General features: G+C 37.4%; 1 protein-coding gene across 3 annotated transcripts in view; it reads left to right on the top strand.

The window, feature by feature from the left end:
* The window catches only part of FGF14 (fibroblast growth factor 14), a 622,206-nt gene that overhangs the window by 442,061 nt on the left and 161,654 nt on the right, over positions 1–18,491 (top strand). The window lies entirely within an intron of this gene.

The raw sequence follows: 18,491 nt of genomic DNA, 5'->3' as shown, positions 1-18,491 counted from the left end.
CCGGCTCTGGGCAACCTGTAGCCGCCGCCAACTCAGCCCCGCCGGGGACGCCGCCGCCAGGCTGCCCTTTGATCGCCAAACCTCACCAGCAGGGCTGAGTTTCCAGGAAAACAGCTTTTCTCTTCCGAGGGTCTCGCTCCCCCCCGCACCCCCCCCAATTCCCTATCCCCCAAGCTACCCCACCCACCTACCCCAGGAAAGAGATCTTCTTCCACAGCACCCCCCACCCGGGCTCACCCCTGCACGCAGCCCGGAAAGTCTGGGGGTCTACATGCTTTTTCCATCTCCAAGCGTCCTGGACTCTGGGGAGAGGGGGTGTCCCCACTGTGCTCTGGGCCCCAGGCAGGTGTGACCGAGATCTAGTTTAGTTGGGATTTGCTGGGGCGCTGCCCGCCACTCTGGAAGGCTTTGGGCCATGTCTTGGGGATGGAAAAAGGGATGCAGAGAATGAGGGAGAATGGGAGAATGGGCCTGGGTTGGAGAATTGATAAAGATGTGCTGTCCCTACGATGGGGTCGTTTCTATACCAAGACTGGTCAAGTACCAAAGAGTGCAGTCACTCCATGGAGATTCACTAGGACAGTCGCCATACTGGACAGGTAGATTTTTTTAAAACCATCATTGCCCAGAGTGACCTTTCTTGGCTGCCTTCAAAATGTCAGGGTCTGAGAAAGCGACCAGAGGCCTTTGTTTCTTCCTGCTGATCCCTACCTTCAGGTGACCCAGTCTTGGTTTTGAGAGCATGTGCCCTGTTCTGAGAGAAAGGGAGGGTTGCTTGCTTTTCATAACTAAGTGGGCTTGGCAGGAAACCTGAAAGCATACAACCACTGTAATGGGAATGTGTGTTTGCCCAGCACTTTGTATTCTGCACGCCCAGCTGTATTTGCTTCAGATGTCCTGTTCCTGCAAAGACAAGAGAGAGGGCCACGCATAGTGTATGTACACCTAAGTGGCTCTGTGTGTGTGCATATGTGAGCACGCGCACACAACACATGCCCGAGCGTGCACACACGCACACTCACACACTCACGCACTACATACTGGTGTAGAACCCAAAGTTTTAATGCATGCTTGAAACGAGGTCAAAGCTAAATGCTCATTTTGTCAGTTAGAGATTGGGAATTGTTGGCTCTTAAAATCGAGTGTCTGGGAGAAAATCAGAGTGAAAGTTTTAAGAAGATAAGATGGTAAAACTAGAGCAGAGGACTCGGAAACTGTTATATGCAGACCCATTTCAGAGCTATTAAGAAGAATGGTTTTTAATTTTCTGCTTTAGGCTAGATCCTTATCTAGCAAACTTGTCCATTATGAGATCAATTTGCTTATTTTAAACATTGTTGATTCCAGATGGGTAACATTATCAGGACATGAAGTGTCATTTCTCCCCTAATTCCATCAGATTATCTTTGAGATTAGTTTTCAACAGGTTGAAGTAAATAATCATATTACCTTCTTGATAAGAGTATTTAAAATGAATGATAAATAAAACTTATTTTACATATTCTCTAAACATATACCCAGGAGAATATTTTACACCTATGTATAATGAGTGTTTTATGTAAAATTAGATGACAGGGAATTTTCTATACACTTGTGAATTTTAGTGTGAAGGAATATTTTCTTCTAGACAGATAAAGATAGATGAGATTTCTAAACATCTCTCTCACCATTATCAACCCGTACTCCTCTTTTGATATTCATGAGTTTGAAATTAAATGCATGCCTCAATGATCTGTAATAAATACATATTTGGGGTCACTTTTTCTACTACTGCTTTTTTGAAAATGGAAAAGAAGATAGGAGGTTTTTCACAAGAACTTTTTATTTTATTCTCCCTATGGTTCATATTTATAATAAAATATACTCCTCAGTGGAGAGAAAATAAAAAAAATCTCACAAGTAGCAGAAATGAATTTATTACTACTAGTAATATTAAACAAAATAAATATACTCTATATATCCTACATATTCTAGAATTTACCTATTGACTACTTTATACGACTATATTATAACCATCTACACCAAAACACTAGATTGTTTAATTCAATGTTCTTTTTGGAAATCTTTTTAGTCAGATTTGACCTTTTATTGAAGAGTCTCTGCATTAGAATTGCTCATAGGAAAAAAATTTAAGAATGTAAGATGTTAATTTAAAGACACAATTTTAGGAATGACAATTTATATTCATTTCCACTTGTAAAGCTTTTGTTTGGCAGATAGTTATTGAATCTGTAATGCCTGAGTTTCTGTTCCAGATGTTATATGGAAACAGTGACAGGAAAAGATGAAACTGTTTCCATCATGGAGCCTACGAGGAGGGGCTAGAGAGGGGCTGCATAGGCAAGGAACCAATCAATGGGAAGCACAAAATTCAGAGCTCCGTAGAGCATGAAGAAGACCGAGGTAGAGGATTGCAGAAGGGGCAGAAGGAAGGCTGGGAGGGGAGCTTAATCCAAGCCAGAGGATGGGTCGGGTCACAGTTGAGAGCTATGGGGTGAGTGAGAGTCACATTTGAGGAAACTGCAGAGATTAGAAGAGCCCCTGTGTGAGAACAACCTTAACCTACTGGTACAAACGAAGGGGGTACAGAAACTTTTAAAACAGTCAGTCATGTTGAATCAAGGCCCATTTATAAATAAGCTTTACATTTTGACATCTATGTTCAACATAAGCACTATGCTTGCAAATAGAATAGCATTTTGACAGTGAAAATGGCATTTTTGTGTTTGGGAAAAGGAGAAGCCCCATCTCTAGTTTTCTACGTGTAAAGAATATGACTTATGTCTACTTACATCCTTTTGGTCGCAGCCTCCCTCCCCAATCTCTTATTGCCTCTACAAAGAATGACTTTCTCTTTCAAAGGAGAGAACACTGCAAGATAGGTAGGCAGCTTGCCGTGATCTACGCCTGGACTTTCTCATCTTCCTCCATGCACCTTCTTCTAACCTTTTCCCCTCTCCATAAACCAACATACCCTCAATTTGTGCCTCAGTCCTCCCAAATTGTTCCCTAAATTAGCCATGTGCTTTTCACATTTCTTTGTTTTTGTGTATCTGTTGCTCTCTTGATAGAACCTTTTCTATCATCACCTGTTGAGCTTGTTTCCATGCCTCAGTTTGGAGAATTGCCTTTCTCTGCAAAGTCATCCTTAATTGCTGGAAAGTAACAACAATCCTTCCTGTGCCTTTTTATACCTCACTGAGGTGGTTATTAGCGAGTATAATGAATTCAGCACATATTCGGTAGACCATATAGTTAGCAGCAAAATCTGCTTTTGCATGTTCATAGACTCTTAATTTTTGATGGTGTCTATCATATTATGTTCACTTCTCATTGTCCTTGGGTTAATTGGAGTGAAATAAGGAAGGTCAATGGTGCAATACACCACAAGATCATTAGAAGTACACCTTTAGGGGGCTGGAGCGATAGCACAGCGGGTAGGGCATTTGCCTTGCACGCAGCCGACCCGGGTTCAAATCCCAGCATCCCATATGGTCCCCTGAGCACCACCAGGGGTGATTCCTGAGTGCATGAGCCAGGAGTGACCCCTGTGCATCGCCGGGTGTGGCCCAAAAAGCAAAAAAAAAAAGAAGTACACCTTTAAAAATTAATATATGCTAAGTTTGCACATATATGTGTAATTCATATCATACTTTTGGGGGAATGGTTATAAGTTTGTAACTTATTCTTTAAAATGGAGGAATATAACCAACCTCACTTTGGGGCTTAATTTATAGATATGTATGTAAAAATTTTTTAATTTAGCTAAAGAAGGAAGAAGGCATAAGGAAACCAAAAATTTTCAGGCAGTTTTACTATTGAGAACTTAATTTTAAAAAATAAGATAAGGCTATAAGGTTGATATTTATTCCTGAGAGTTATCCAAAAAGTTTTTTATTACTTTGAATCCAAAAAAAATCTCTTTCCTCTTTGCAGGGTCAGAAGCTTTGTTATAACTTAATATAATTCTTTTAAAATCTACTTTTGAGGACTACTGTCACGGAATATGTATCATTTGTCATATATGTTTAAACCAGTGTGAGAGTTTCTTGCTAACAGATTTTACCTAAAATAAATTGCAGAATGTCATAAAACAAGAAATGAAAAATGAGCTCTCTTAAAATGTGTTCTCAAGTAAGTCTGTAATATAAACAGCAGATATATAACCCTATTTAAACTAACAGCTCAGCCAGTGTGGCAGTGAAGTTCTCAGTTACTTTAGAGTAACTGGGATGAAAAGTGCTTGTTTACCAGGTTCCGTGGGAGAAGAAACCTGTCCACCCTGGTAGAAAAAAATTCAGCAGCTAAGAGTCCTCAAAAGACACTGTTCCCTGTGCTTCTGCTTCAGAGAGATCAGCGGGCCATGCACAGACCACCTGTTTACTTTTAAATCATGAGGAAACAGGTGAATATCTCCTACCCCAAATGTGATCCTTTTTTCCACAGAAGTGGAAGTGTTTTTCATTTTCTAAGGCCAGGTCTGTGAAACTTCCCATCTTTTGAGACCACTTGCTTCTGTTATTCTCGGTTAATTTTATCAAGGTAAGATATTCCAAAATTGAAATATCAAATACTAGAGGCAAAGTATTTACCAAATGCAGACTGTTAGGTAAGAAGTGGGGGATTTCTTTTTTTTAAATTTATTTATTAGTGAGTCACAGTGAGGGTACAATTACAGATTTGTACATTTTCGTGCTCATGTCTCCCTCATACAAAGTTCGAGAACCCATCCCTTCACCAGTGCCCATTCTCCACCACCAATAAACCCAGCATCCCTCTCACCCCCCCAATCCCATATCCCCCCCCCGCCCGCCACTGTGGCAGGGTATTCCCTTTTGTTCTCTCTCTCTAATTAGGTGTTGTGGTTTGCAATAAAGGTGTTGAGTGGCCATTGTGTTCAGTCTCTAGTCTACATTCAGCACGCTTCACCCTTCTCCCGAGTGGCCTCCAACCACATTTTTACTTGGTGTTCCCTTCTCTATCTGAGCTGCCTTTTTCCCAGAATGTGAGGCCAGCTTCCAAGCCATGGAGTCAACCTCCTGGTACTTATTTCTACTATTCTTGGGTGTTAGTCTCCTACTCTGTTATTCTGTATTCCACAGATGAGTGCAATCTTTCTATGTCTGTCTCTCTCTTTCTGACTCATTTCAAGAAGTGGGGGATTTCATGATGTTATTGATTGCTGAACTGATAACAAAACCCATGTGAGAGATATAGAAAAGTTGAACTTATTCTCTTTTGTCTTTTTCTGTAACTTGTTATAGTGTCACGGCTTCACTTTAGTTATAGGCAATGAAGAAGAGGCAGAAAGTAAAACATAAGACCACATAGCAGATCAGGCAACATGTACTAAAGTTTAAGTAAGATAGTTTGCATTGAGTTGAGTTAGATTAGTAGACTGGGTTGGAAATATATATATATATATATTTAATATATACATATATATGTCTCTGGGAGAACCAGGCAAGCTACCGAGAGTTTCCTGTTCACATGGGAGAGCCTTGCAAACTCCTCATGGTGTATTCATATGCCAAAACCAGTAATAATGCTGGGTCTCATTCCTCTGACCCTGAAAGAGCCTCCAATGCGGCATTGTTGGGAAGGATGAGTAAGAGAGGTTTCTAAAAATCTCAGGCCTAGGATAAATAGAGACGTTATTGAGACCGTTCGAGAAATTCGATTATCAATGGGATGATGATGATGTTGCTCTAAGAATAATTCATTTCAAGTGAATATGAACTACCTTCTCTTCTATTAAAATTCTTCTATTTAAAATATTTAAAATATCTCTTTAATAATTTTTCTAAATTGAAAAGATGTAAACATATATTGGGAGATATTGATAAAGTATTTCTAAATCTTATTTCCTCTGGAAATCTAGGTTTCTTTATAGGTATAATTCCTATTAATATATCAGCAAATGGTGGATAGCTTTTGCCAAAATGGACTGTGCTGTTTAACTAAAACAAATCATACTGTTATTTTGAATTGTAATTTCAATAAGTAAGAGTTGAGTTTCAATGAAAAAAAGCAATACTGGTGAAGCCAAATGGGTCAGAGCCATGGAGAGGGAAAGTTTGAGCGGTTTAAAGTCAGTTGCGCTGGGATGACTAGAGAACAGTTAAATTAGCAACTCATTTATATATAATTGATCTGTGATGAATTCAATGTTTTTCTCAGGAAACACAGTTCCTGAGATGAGCATGATAGGACTTACTCTTTCCTGAGTGTCAGGAAAACAAAGGGAGTGCAAGTAAGATTTGAGACAAATTCAAATATAACAACATTTTGGGGTAGAAACTGCTTTCTCACTCCATAAAGCTATATTATCTGAAGTGTGTTTTATGGAATAGATGTTTCATCTTATGTCTTTTTCAGTTGTTTGATATAAGATTTAAGAGAGAACTCTGTGGTAAGATGATGGGAGACAACCACATAAAAGTCAGTGCCTGTAATAGAACGTTCCACAAGTAGTTGCTGAATGAATGAAAAATCCTGTTTTCAGCATTTTTATTTATTTATTTATTTATTTATTTATTTATTTATTTATTTATCTGCTTATTTATTTATTTATGCTTTTTGGGTCATACCTGGCAATGCACAGGGGTTACCCCTGGCTTTCCACTCAGGAGTTATTCCTGGCGGTGCTCAGGGACCATAAAGGATGAGGCGAATTGAACTCAGGTCGGCCGCGTGCAAGGCAAACACTCTATCCGCTGTGCTATCACTTCAGCCCCAGTTTTTAGCATTTTTATGTAGCACTGACATGCTATTGGAGATCAGTATGCAGTGGCAATGCGCAATGGACTGGATACTTATGATTTGAGTAGGTTAACAACTACCAGTATGATGCAGTGTTCAACACTATGCCACTGAATACAATTTCATTCTCCAACAGACCTATGTTATAGGCAGGCCATAGTATCTATCAATCAATACCCTAAATTACCAATTAATGGAGAAGGCCTAATATCATTTATCTATTTTAGGAATCTAAAGCAAAAGGTTACATAAATTATTCAAACTCATATAACTTTACAGAAGGGAGTTGAAGTTAAAACTCAGTTTAATGAGATGAGTCCAGAGCCTCTTGCTTTTAACCAATTTTAATTTTCAGTTGCCACATTTTAGATTACATTACTTCAATTAGTTTTTTTTTTTAGTTAATTTTTATTTATTTTTTTTTATTTTTATTTTTATTTTTTTGCAGGTATTTTATTTATTTATTTTTTTAATTTATTTATTTTTAATTAGAGAATCACCGTGAGGGTACAGTTACAGATTTATACACTTTTGTGCTTATACTTCCCTCATACAAAGTTTGGAACCCATCCCTTCACCAGTGCCCATTCTCCACCACCCGTAAACCCAGTGTCCCTCCCACCCTCCCCAATCCCATCTCCCCCCCACCCCACCCTGCCACTGTGGCAAGGCATTCCCTTCTGTTTTCTCTCTCTAATTAGCTGTTGTGGTTTGCAATAAAGGTGTTGAGTGGTACTTCAATTAGTTTAGATTTATCACCATTTTGTAACTTTAGGAAACTGAGGCGCAAATATTTCAGAATTCAAAAATAAGTCTCTCTCTGCCTAAGTCGTTGGTTCTCTTCACTAAGTTTACACAATTTTAATTCTTAATAGCGTTATAAACGCATTGTTAATGAGTGACATGTTACTACAAGGAACATAATAAATGTTAAATGTGTAAGAGATATTTACTAACATTTTAAAACTGTAGGTCATAATAAGGTTTTCTAGAAGCAAAGAATCATTTATGGACTTTGTGAATAGACAGGAGAAGTAAGTGTTCAATTTTATCAGGTCATATTTGAAGTAGGATTGCAACTGTAATTTTCTAGTAGGCTTAAATGTGAAAAAATATTAATATAATCTGTATAATGAATCCCAGTATTGACCTTAAATTTTTTAAAGGATGAATTTGAAATGCTTTCATTACTATAGAATGCATTTATTGTTAAGGCTTTCATTAAGTTTTCCAAATTGAGAGTTTTTTGTGTTTTTTTTTATTTTGCTTTTTGGGTCACTCCCAGTATTTCACAGGGGTTACTCCTGTCCCATGCACTCAGGAATTACTCCTGGCGGTGCTCGGGGGACCATATGGGATGCTGGGAATTGAACCTGTGTCGATCACTTGCAAGGCAAACCTCCTACCCGCTGTGCTATCGCTCCAGCCCCAAATTGTGTATTTTTGCCACTTCTTATTTCTATCCTAATGTCCTATTGATTGCCTTCTTTACTGACTTCAAGTGGTAAAGAAGCAAACCACTGAAGTTATTGGGCTACAAAGTAATCATTCAAATGATTTTACAACTGTAGATCCTGTGGGTTGTGTGCTATTGCTATTTTTGAATTAATATGTAGACTAACCATTTTTTAAAGAATTTTATTTTATTGAATCACCATGTGGAAAATTACAATGCTTTCAGGCTTAATAGACTAACCATCTTAAGATCTTAGATCTAAGTTGTTTGTGGATTATAGTTTTCACTTAATATAGATTATATTTGGAAGATTATTTAATGAATCTTGTTATATCCTATTTGACTATTTTGTTGATTTTTATCATCTAGTTATTATTTTCTTGTTATCTTATTTACAATGGTAGAACTAACTGGTTAACCAGTGCCTAAAACTTTAAACCTTGTAGTTTATAGCTGATTTTGACTAAGAGAAGCACAGGAATGCACAGATTGTTGTCCTTAATTTAAATCTAGAGTAAATAACTCCAAGTGGGCTCTTGGAATAATTTTACAAAATATGTTTTTGCCTAACCAAATATTACCGTTTTTTGTTTTGTAGTACATTGTAACCCCTACCTATCTTTTCTCTTGATGATGCCTTGATATAGACTTGTATAAGAAAATAGAACTAAAAATATATGTTTCTATAGCTCCTTTCACAAGCCATCTGCAGATTACCATCTTCATTTTCTAATGAACTTGAGAATGAGCCCTTAGTGTTCCTAAGGTCAAGACCTCTTTAAGAAATATATCCATTCTTCAGGATATCAGTGTAATCATTCTATCCATCTTCCATGTGTTATGATTTCCACTCTACTAAAAATTAATAATTAAACAAATGATAGTATATTAACATTGCCTATTCTTTTACCATATAAATGTGCAGCAATGTACTCATCTTCAAAAAAGAATATTCTCTTGATCACATACTCTTCAATGGCCATTAAACCAACTGTCTTTATTAACAAAACTTCTTGACAGAGAAAAGTTATTAACAAAACTTCTCCAATTTCCCTCCTTCCATTTTCTTTTTAATCCCTTCTGCCCCATCAATATGTTGTATTTGTCAAAGACACCAGTGACTTGCAAGGGTTTATACCCACTCCTGATCATACTTGGACAACACTTGAAATTCAACTTTTCATAGTATATTTCTTTGAGTGACTGAATTACAAAGTTATTCACATTTGAGTTTTGAGAATCAGTGTTTTAACACCAATCCTTTCACCCCCCTGGGACCCACTACCCTCCATCAATGTCCTGGGATTCCCTCTCATCCGAAGCTTGCCTCCATAGCAGATGAGTTTATTATCATTATTCATTAGGAACTTTTGTTTACAATACTGTTACTGAGAGGATTTCATGCAGAACACATTTGTTTTCTTTAAACTATAATGTGGGTAAAGGTGGTCTTACAATACTATATACTTTAGACATAGCTTAACCCAACTAAACCTTTACGTGAGAAATCATCTAAATAATCTTTCCTAATTACAGTGCATCTGGATTTCTAATTCAGTTTTTTAACGTGTTAAGGATTGTTATCATGTGACATGAGGTCCTAGCAAGTACTATTAATATTCTGTTGGTACCCATTTTTGTTGGTACTAATATTCTCTCTAGGAGACATTGTTTTTTCTTTTTTCTTCATATATATATCTTAACAATGATATTTTAGTGTACCTCTAAAGAAGTAGTCATTTGATGTTTTGTTATTTGGGAAGACTATTCTATTAGGAGAATTGGCCACACTTGGTGATGTTCAGTAACTATTCTTGGCTCTGTGCTCTGGCCCTGGGCAGTACTCTTTTTAACACTGATATTATTCCCGATAATATAAATTTATATTGGTCTTCTACTAGCCCATGCAAAATACAAGAATTTGAATAGTTTTTCAAGAATTATAGTTTTAAATGTTTATATTTAAAATTAAATATAAATATAAGACAAATGAGAAGACTTGTAATTATGCAATCACTGTTTCTCAGATTTTTAACTCACTAGCATAATCAATGTAGTTACAAACATTTTGTTAATTATTTAATGGTATATGTTACTCCAAATTTGCAATACTTAGAATGAAGTAATCATGAACATAAGAAGGGCAATTTAAAGGTTTTTTTCTTCTATATATATACTGTTTTCACCAGTATATTAGATTTTAAGTAATGTCAATATGTTGTTTTATTACATAGAGATACATAATTATGAATTCTGGTAATAAAGATACATTTATATTTTTTATTCTTTTAGTGTCCTGTATCATTTTAGAGAATGAGAAAGAGATTCTGGACTATGAGAAATAGTGAAGTGCTGGTACTTAGAGCTTAAGAATCTTTTTTTTTTAAAAAAGAAAGAAGTTTAAAGACAAAAAATAAGTTTAAAGACAGAATTCTACTGCCTCTTCTTTTTTATTCTCTGGGTATTATGTATACTTAAGTATCTGCCACTAAAATATGGTATGTTTCCTCTAGAAACTCTTGAATGTTGAGTGGGTAATTTTTTTTCTCACACTCCAACACTTCCCACTTTGAAAGGTCTTTAAAATAGAACCTCAAGATGGGGCAATTCTGGGAGGGTACATGCATAACATTTACAAGGCCCTGAGTTGCATTCCAGGGCTCCTCAGCACCTCTGAGTAAAGCTCTGCTGACCCCTATAGAAATGGTCTGAAGAATCTTATTATTAATGCCTTTTTTATTCCACCACATTCCTCATTTTAAATTTCTGTAAATAATTTCTTCTTTGCCTTGGCAACATCATGCCCTTTAAATATTTGTTCATGGCCTTTTGTCCTCCTTCCCATTTGGCCAACTTACAATGTTTAACTCTATTAATCTTTCTGTATAAGTAAATGTCATCAGCACCTTAATCATTTCTGTGGCTTAAATTGTTCAATAATCACCTCATCCTTATTCTCGCCAATGACATGACTGCTATTTTCATGAAAGGAATCTCATGCAGAGAAGTCAATAGGGTTGACTTCTAGTTTTGCCTCCTTTATGGGGTGATCTGAGTTGGACGGAAGGATGAAGAAATTGACTAGTCTATGCAAACTATAGGTGTTTGTCTTGGCTTCATGCATGGAAGATTGAAGATAAATATAGGGACAGTAATGAGATATTTTCACTGCATCCATGGAATTAAAAGGTCTGTATTCCCCATTGTACACAGGAAATGAATCTTATTACTTTCATCTTCATAAATGAGAGGAAGTGATTCTTTTCCCAGGGACCTCTTGGTTACAAAGTAGGTCTGACTAATACAGAGCATACATTTTTAGAATTAACTCAATGACTCCTAAATAATAGAATTCAACATTCTAGTCAAGTGTCTTTCTGAAGTCAGCCACGGCACATCAGGAATGTCATCAATTATTGTAAACAGTGCTGCGATGAACATATAAGTGCAGATGTCATTTTGACTATACTTTTTGGCTTTTCTGGGATATATTCCCAGCAGTGGCATTGCTGGGTCAAATGGGATTTCAACCTCTAATTTTTTGAGAATCGTTCATATTGTTTTCCAAAAGGGCTGAACTAGTCGGCATTCCCACCAGCAGTGTAGAAGGGTCCCTTTCTCCCCACATCCTCTCCAACAGCGGTTGCTTTTGTTCTTTTGGATGTGTGCTAGCCTCTGTGGTGTGAGGTGGTATCTCATGGTTGTTTTGATCTGCATCTCTCTGATGATTAGTCACGTTGATTCACTAATTAAAAATAAATAATTAAAAAAATAAAAGAAAAGAATGTCATCAATTATCTTCAGTTGCATTTGTTGCAGGTTCTAGAGGAGAGAGACTGAGCAGTGACGTTGCACTGTAGTCTAGGTGTGTCTGTCTCCATCTCTCCATCCGCTTCTGCCTCCTGTGCAATGCTTGGGACACCACATCGACAAGTTGTACGGAAAGGCTGGGCCAGACACTCTGGTTCCATAATCTCTTAGAATATCTTTTCTGAGTTTTCCAATGCAGAACTTGTCTGGATGTTGAGGTTTGGAGGTTTTTTTGTTTTTGATTTTTTAAATTGGAGGTGAGGAGATTTGACTTTCATTTACCTCATTTTGAGGACTTTGCATTTCAGGACCTAATAAAAGTGATCATAATTGCAATAGGGCTAAGATGTCATTAATAAAGAAAGCTTGCTTCTCCCCAGTACTAATGCTGAATGGACACATATCATAATGCTAGAAACTTACCCCAGTATCCAGATACTTTCATGGCTGTTACTTGTCTTTGCTGCTGGGTAGCTTACTGTTGTATAGTCAAGTTGAGCTGACTCTCAGGGTGCATTTAATGAAGCACATTTTGCAACTTCTACTCCACAAATTGAGCCTAAAGGTGAAAGTTTCTTTCAGTGTAGATGTTTATTCCCCCCACCCCCACTCAACAAATTACCAGTGAGGGGTTCTTTCAGCAGCATCTCCCAAATATAAAAGTATTTCTATTTGTTCCCTTTTGATTTTTAAAGAAGAAACTAATACTTTGCAACATTTCAGGGGTTTGCCATTAACTGAAATATCAGAATTATATAGTTTTAGAACACTGCTCATTTTCTTTCTTTCCTTATAAAATGCACATTTGTAGTATCAACTTTCCTGCCACACTGCCCCAGAATACCTCGTGTTTCCCCAACACAGTGTCTTAAAACTGCTTTGGTTTCCATATTCCTGTTGACTGCTCACTACAGACAGCCTGAGAAGGTTGTCTAACTATTCATATTGATTATATTCATTGTACCTCTCATTCGGCAGAGCCTAGCAAGCTACCCGTGCATATTGGATATGCCAAAAACAGTACAATAAGTCTCTCAATGAGAGACGTTACTGGTGCCAGCTCGAACAAATCGATGAGCAACGGGATGACAGTGACAGTGACAGTACCTCTCATTACTTGTACTTTAAACAATTGCACTCTAAGTCTGAAACAATAGCAGCAAATAGTATTTTTATTCGTCAGAAAATTATGTGTGCGAGCGAGAAAGAGAAAAAGAGACAGCACGAGAGAATGCATTAGAGAGATCTACGGTTAAGGCATGGGGTACTTCTAAACCACTTGGTATATACAACTCTGAATTCATATATATTTTCAATCTGGTGTGCTCAGCCTCCCTCTGTATTTAGCTCATTCCACCTGAAGGCAGATAAAAGCTAAAATTGTACTGTAATCACAAATGTGCATTTTAGACAGAGAATTTTAAAAGGTCTCCCTACTAATAACAGTTTAGTGCCTCCAAGTACTCTACAACATCTTTTTTTCCAAGCAGCTTTATTTGCTTTACCTAAAAAAAATATTCATAGTTTACTGGATGTGGCATCTTCTTAGGCAGTTAAATTCTACAGCAGGGAGAGAAAGAGAGATGGGGAAAATGGGGGGAGAGAGAGAGAGAGAGAGAGAGAGAGAGAGAGAGAGAGAGAAAGAGAGAAGAAAGGTTCCATAAAAGGCAGACAGGATGGCAGGGCAGGGGGCCCATGGATATTGGTGGCAGGAAATGTACATTGGTGAAGGGGTGTTGGAACATTGTATGACTGTATGACTGATACCCAATCACGAACAACTTTCTAACTATGTATCTCATGGTATTTTAATTAAAAAATAAAAATTCTACATCAGAGCGGGAGAGATAATGAGGAAAGTAATACTGGAAAAATCCTTTCATGCCTCAGGAAGTTGGTTATACTGTGATTCTGAGCACTTGTATCCAAGTTTATTGCACATACTGTATGCACCACTCACAAGTGGTTTGATGAGTCTACAGGTTTCAGGTCTGCCCTATTAATATTGGCCTCAGAGCCTCTTGTTTTATGAGAAAAACATGTAGATGAGTCCTTTATTTCATATCCTGATCATGGAATTGCAAGTTGCTTTTGAGAAAAGACATAACACAAAATGGAAATTGGATACTTTTTGTTGAGTTTATTCTCGAAAAATACACGAGCTCCTTTCCTCCAAATACCTCTATTCACCATAGAGGAAAAACTTAAATGTATATAGATCCATGTACCTATCTATAACCTATTTATTTATCTACAAATCCATAAATGTAGAAGATACCGTTGACAAATGCAATTCTTAAGGCTGGGAAACGATTCAGTCCTACCTGGATTTCCCTGGCAAAGTGCTGTGTGTCATCTTCTTTAGGATTTGTTACTATGTATAATCTAAGGGTGTCACTGAACTGATGAAAGTAAGATATTCATATTATTGCAGGTAGATATGCAAACGCCAATATCAGCTCATTAAACTCTACCTTTCTCTACCTCATAAAAACTCTAAAATCATAATCTCTGTTTTTCAATTGAAAGAATGTCAATTTATGATATTAGTGAATTTTTGGCATATCGAATATCAAATACACCACGGTTAGCTTGTCAGGCTCTGGCATGCGGGCGAGATACTCTCCAATATCTTTCCAGGCTCTTGGAGAGGGTTGGAGGAATTGAACCCCGGTCAGCCGTGTGCAGGGCAAATGCCCTACTTGTTGCGCTATCACTCCGTTACTGGTGCCCGCTCAAGCAAATCAATGAGCAGCGGGATGACAGTGATACAGTGATACAATGAATTTTTGGTTTTCAGTCACACTTGCTGATATTCAGGACTTACTCCTGGCTCTGTGCCCAGCGATCACTCCTGGTAATACCCAGGGACTATATGCCTAGGACTGAACCAGAAGCAAAACAACACCCTACCAGCTGTACTATCTCTCCAGCCCCCATGTCAGTGTTTCTCCTGAATCATGTAGACTGTAGAGTAGCAGGAGAATCTCAATCCTGTGTTTTGGCTTATGTGAGGCTGATTTCTTTATGATACAACCATCCCAGGGTCTTTTTCCCCTTTTGATTTTTGGGCCACACTCAGTGTTGCTCAAGACTCCTTCCTGACTGTGCACTCAGGGGTCAGTCCTGATGGGGCTCAAGAGATCACATGGGATACCAGGGATCAAGTGGGGATTAGCATCACCCTAACCACAAGAACCCTACCAACCCATTGTACTCTCTCCTCTCACACCCAGTGTTGTGTTATTGTTGCTGTTTTTAATAATGAAAAGGAAACGTCTGCAGAAAACATTCTTCACATCAGAGTTGGAAATTACCTTTTGAGAAGTGGGAAAGAGATGCTGAGAATTATGCCTTTGGTTCTTTTTTCTCTACCACTTTAATATGTTTAATTTAATTGTAGGAAAATCCATTTCATTTAGCCTTCAGAGAGATGTCCTATATTTTCATTGCCTTATATATTTGTAATACTATAGAATTTATAAGAAAGGGGCCAGGTAGGTAGTATATTGGGGTAAGGTACTTATATTGCAAGGATCCAACATAGGTTTGACCCCTGGCATTGCATATGGTTCCCCAAGCAAGGCCAGAAGTGATCCCTGAGCCCAGAACCAGGAGTAAGTTCTGAGCACTCCGGCTTATGGTCCAGTCATCTTCTCCCATAAATAGAACAAAAGCCAAGAGACAAATTAAAGTGTAGATGTTTTTCTCCAACTTTTGGGCAACATGATTTTCCTTTTTGTCTATACCTAGCTTAAATTTTTTAAATATTTATTTGTTAATTAGAAAATCCACACAGTATTTCTTATGCAAGACTACAGTTAGAGATGGAAACACTACGAGCCTTATTAATGGATATATTAGCACTGTAGCACTGTCATCCTGTAGTTCATCAATTTGCTCATAACCAGTAACTTCTCCCAACTTGTTGTGACTGTTTTTGGCATATCCAATACACCATGGGTAGCTTGCCAGGCTCTGCTGTGCGGGCAAGATACTCTCAGTAGCTTGCTGGGCTCTCGGAAAGGGACAGAGGAATTGAACCTGGGTCGGCTGTATGCAAGGTAAACGCCGTACCTGCTGTGCTGTTCCAGCCCATGGATATATATTAAGATGATAAATATATAGCCCATGGATATATATTAAGATGATAAATTTGTATTCTTATGGAATTGTTGAAGTATCTAGTGTAGAAAGCTCATGATTTAAGATAACTAAGGTACAAGGACTACTGAAATTAAGTCAAAGAGGGTTTTCTCGTGTTGCATAAAAATTAATGGTTCAAAGGTCTTATGCTTGTATATCAGTGTACACATTTGTATCTGTTTGGATTGTTAGAATTATTTGGTCTAGAAAATCTTGAGTTTAAATAATTGTGGTACCTAAAAGCAGGTTCAAAGAGTAATAGCTTAATTTAAAACATGAGGTTCTGGAGTTATAAAATTGGTTGCAAAACATATCCTACTGGTGTTTCATTTGATCTCTAGGACTTTTGGTAACTAAACTTTCTAGAGCTACCTAGCAAAGAGTTATATTTGGTTAATCTCAGATGTCTGCCTGATACTCAGAAGCCATAGCACTGCCCCTTGGTAAAAGTTTGAAATAAGAATAGAGAATTGCATGGAAAATGTGGGAATTTTACTAACTATATTGTTAATCCTGGACTGGAGTGATAGTACATTGGGTAGGGCATTTGCCTTGCACACAGCCGACCTGGGTTTGATTCCTCCGTCCCTCTCGGAGAGCCTGGTAAGCAACCGAGAGTATCCCGCCCACATGGCAGAGCCTGGCAAGCTACCTGTGGCGTATTTGATATGCCAAAAACAGTAACAACAAGTCTCACAATGGAGACGTTACTGGTGCTCACTCGAGCAAATCAACAGTGTTACAGATAAATTTCTTGTCTTTTCTTGTCATGATATTTAGTTTGGGCTAAAGTATACACAACTTACATGAGAATAGTGCACATCTCACATCAAAGTGATGCATTTTTCACAAAATGAATATGCTTATAATAAGGCCACATGGATTAAGCAAATAACATTAACCCAGAACTCCCACTGGTGTTTTTTAGTCATTAAGCCATATAGGTAGCTTGACTTTAAATTACCATTTTAGGGGGCAGATGCTAAAATAGTGGGTAGGGCATTTACCTTGCTCCGACCCAATTCATGTTCCATCTCTGCAGTTTAAAACCTCTGTAGCACTGTCTGCTTTTATCTTTTTTAATTTTTTTTTGCTTTTTTGGTCACACTTCGATGCACAGGAGTTGCTCCTGGGTCATGCACTCAGGAATTATTCCTGGCAGTGCTCGGGGGACCCTATGGGATGCTGGGAATCGAGCCTGGGTCGGCCACCTGCAAAGCAAAGGCCCTCCCCACTGTGCTCTCGCTCCAGCCCCCTACCTTTATCTTTAGGTTGGAATTTGAACGTTCTCTCTTTTTTCTTACTTGGATAGTTTTGTATTTTGAAAGAAGGAAGTTTTGAATTATTTGATTATTTTTATTGTGCATCTGTTTTATTAATCCCTATTTTAAATTTTATTTTCTCTAATTTTATTTAGATTAAATTTGAACTTTATTAACTTCCCCATAATATAAATTTTAAGTTCACTAATTTTAAATCTTTAGTGATTTAATCATGCATGTAAGTCATGATTTAATTTCATTAATTTACCTGTAAGCTGAGTTGCATGGTTTATACTTATATTTTAATTTTCATTTAGCAAAATATTTTCTCATCCTTTTTTATTCTTTTACTCATGATTATTTGGTAGTGCTTGTTTAATTTTCAAGTATTTAGAAATTATCTGGATATTGTTTTGTAATAAAAATCACTAAATTTCTGGTTTAAGATTGTCATAATCAGAGAACAAATGAATATGCAAATTAAAAACAATATGTTTCTTTCAGTTGCCAGGTGCAACATTTTATGTATATCAATTACATCAAGTTTGTTAATTATGTAGCTAAAATTTTCTCTTTTAAAAATAATTTGCATTTCTCTACTTTGTCAGTCACTGAAACAGCTGTGTTAAAAATCCACAGTATGATTATTTTTCATTTTATTAATTTTTTTGTTTGTTTTTTTAGGAGGCTACATTAGTTGGTGCTCAGGGCTTACTCCTGACTTGGATCTCAGGGAATCAGTTCTGGAAGGGCAGTGCGGGGAGTGGGGCACATACGTGGTGCTGAGGATCAAGCCCCAGTTGGCCTGGGTGTAACACAAGTGCCCTTACCCCCTGTACTAGGCCCCCCAGAAATAATAATAAGGCTATGAATGTTGCTTTTATCTCCTATAGATCTGTCAGAGCTTTCCTTCATTGTTAAACTGATTAGAAAGTGTGTTGTAGTACCAACTCTATGCCCATTTACTATGAAGTTTTCTATTTTGCTTCGTTTTCATTGTTTGCTCTTAGTATAGCTCTTTTCTTTTGTTTAATGTCTGCATATTGATTCTTTCT

Source organism: Sorex araneus, chromosome 1 (assembly GCF_027595985.1).
Source record: "Sorex araneus isolate mSorAra2 chromosome 1, mSorAra2.pri, whole genome shotgun sequence".
NCBI lineage: Eukaryota > Metazoa > Chordata > Mammalia > Eulipotyphla > Soricidae > Sorex > Sorex araneus.
Note: the sequence above shows the minus strand (reverse complement) of the source record. Positions and strands in the feature narration are given on the sequence as shown.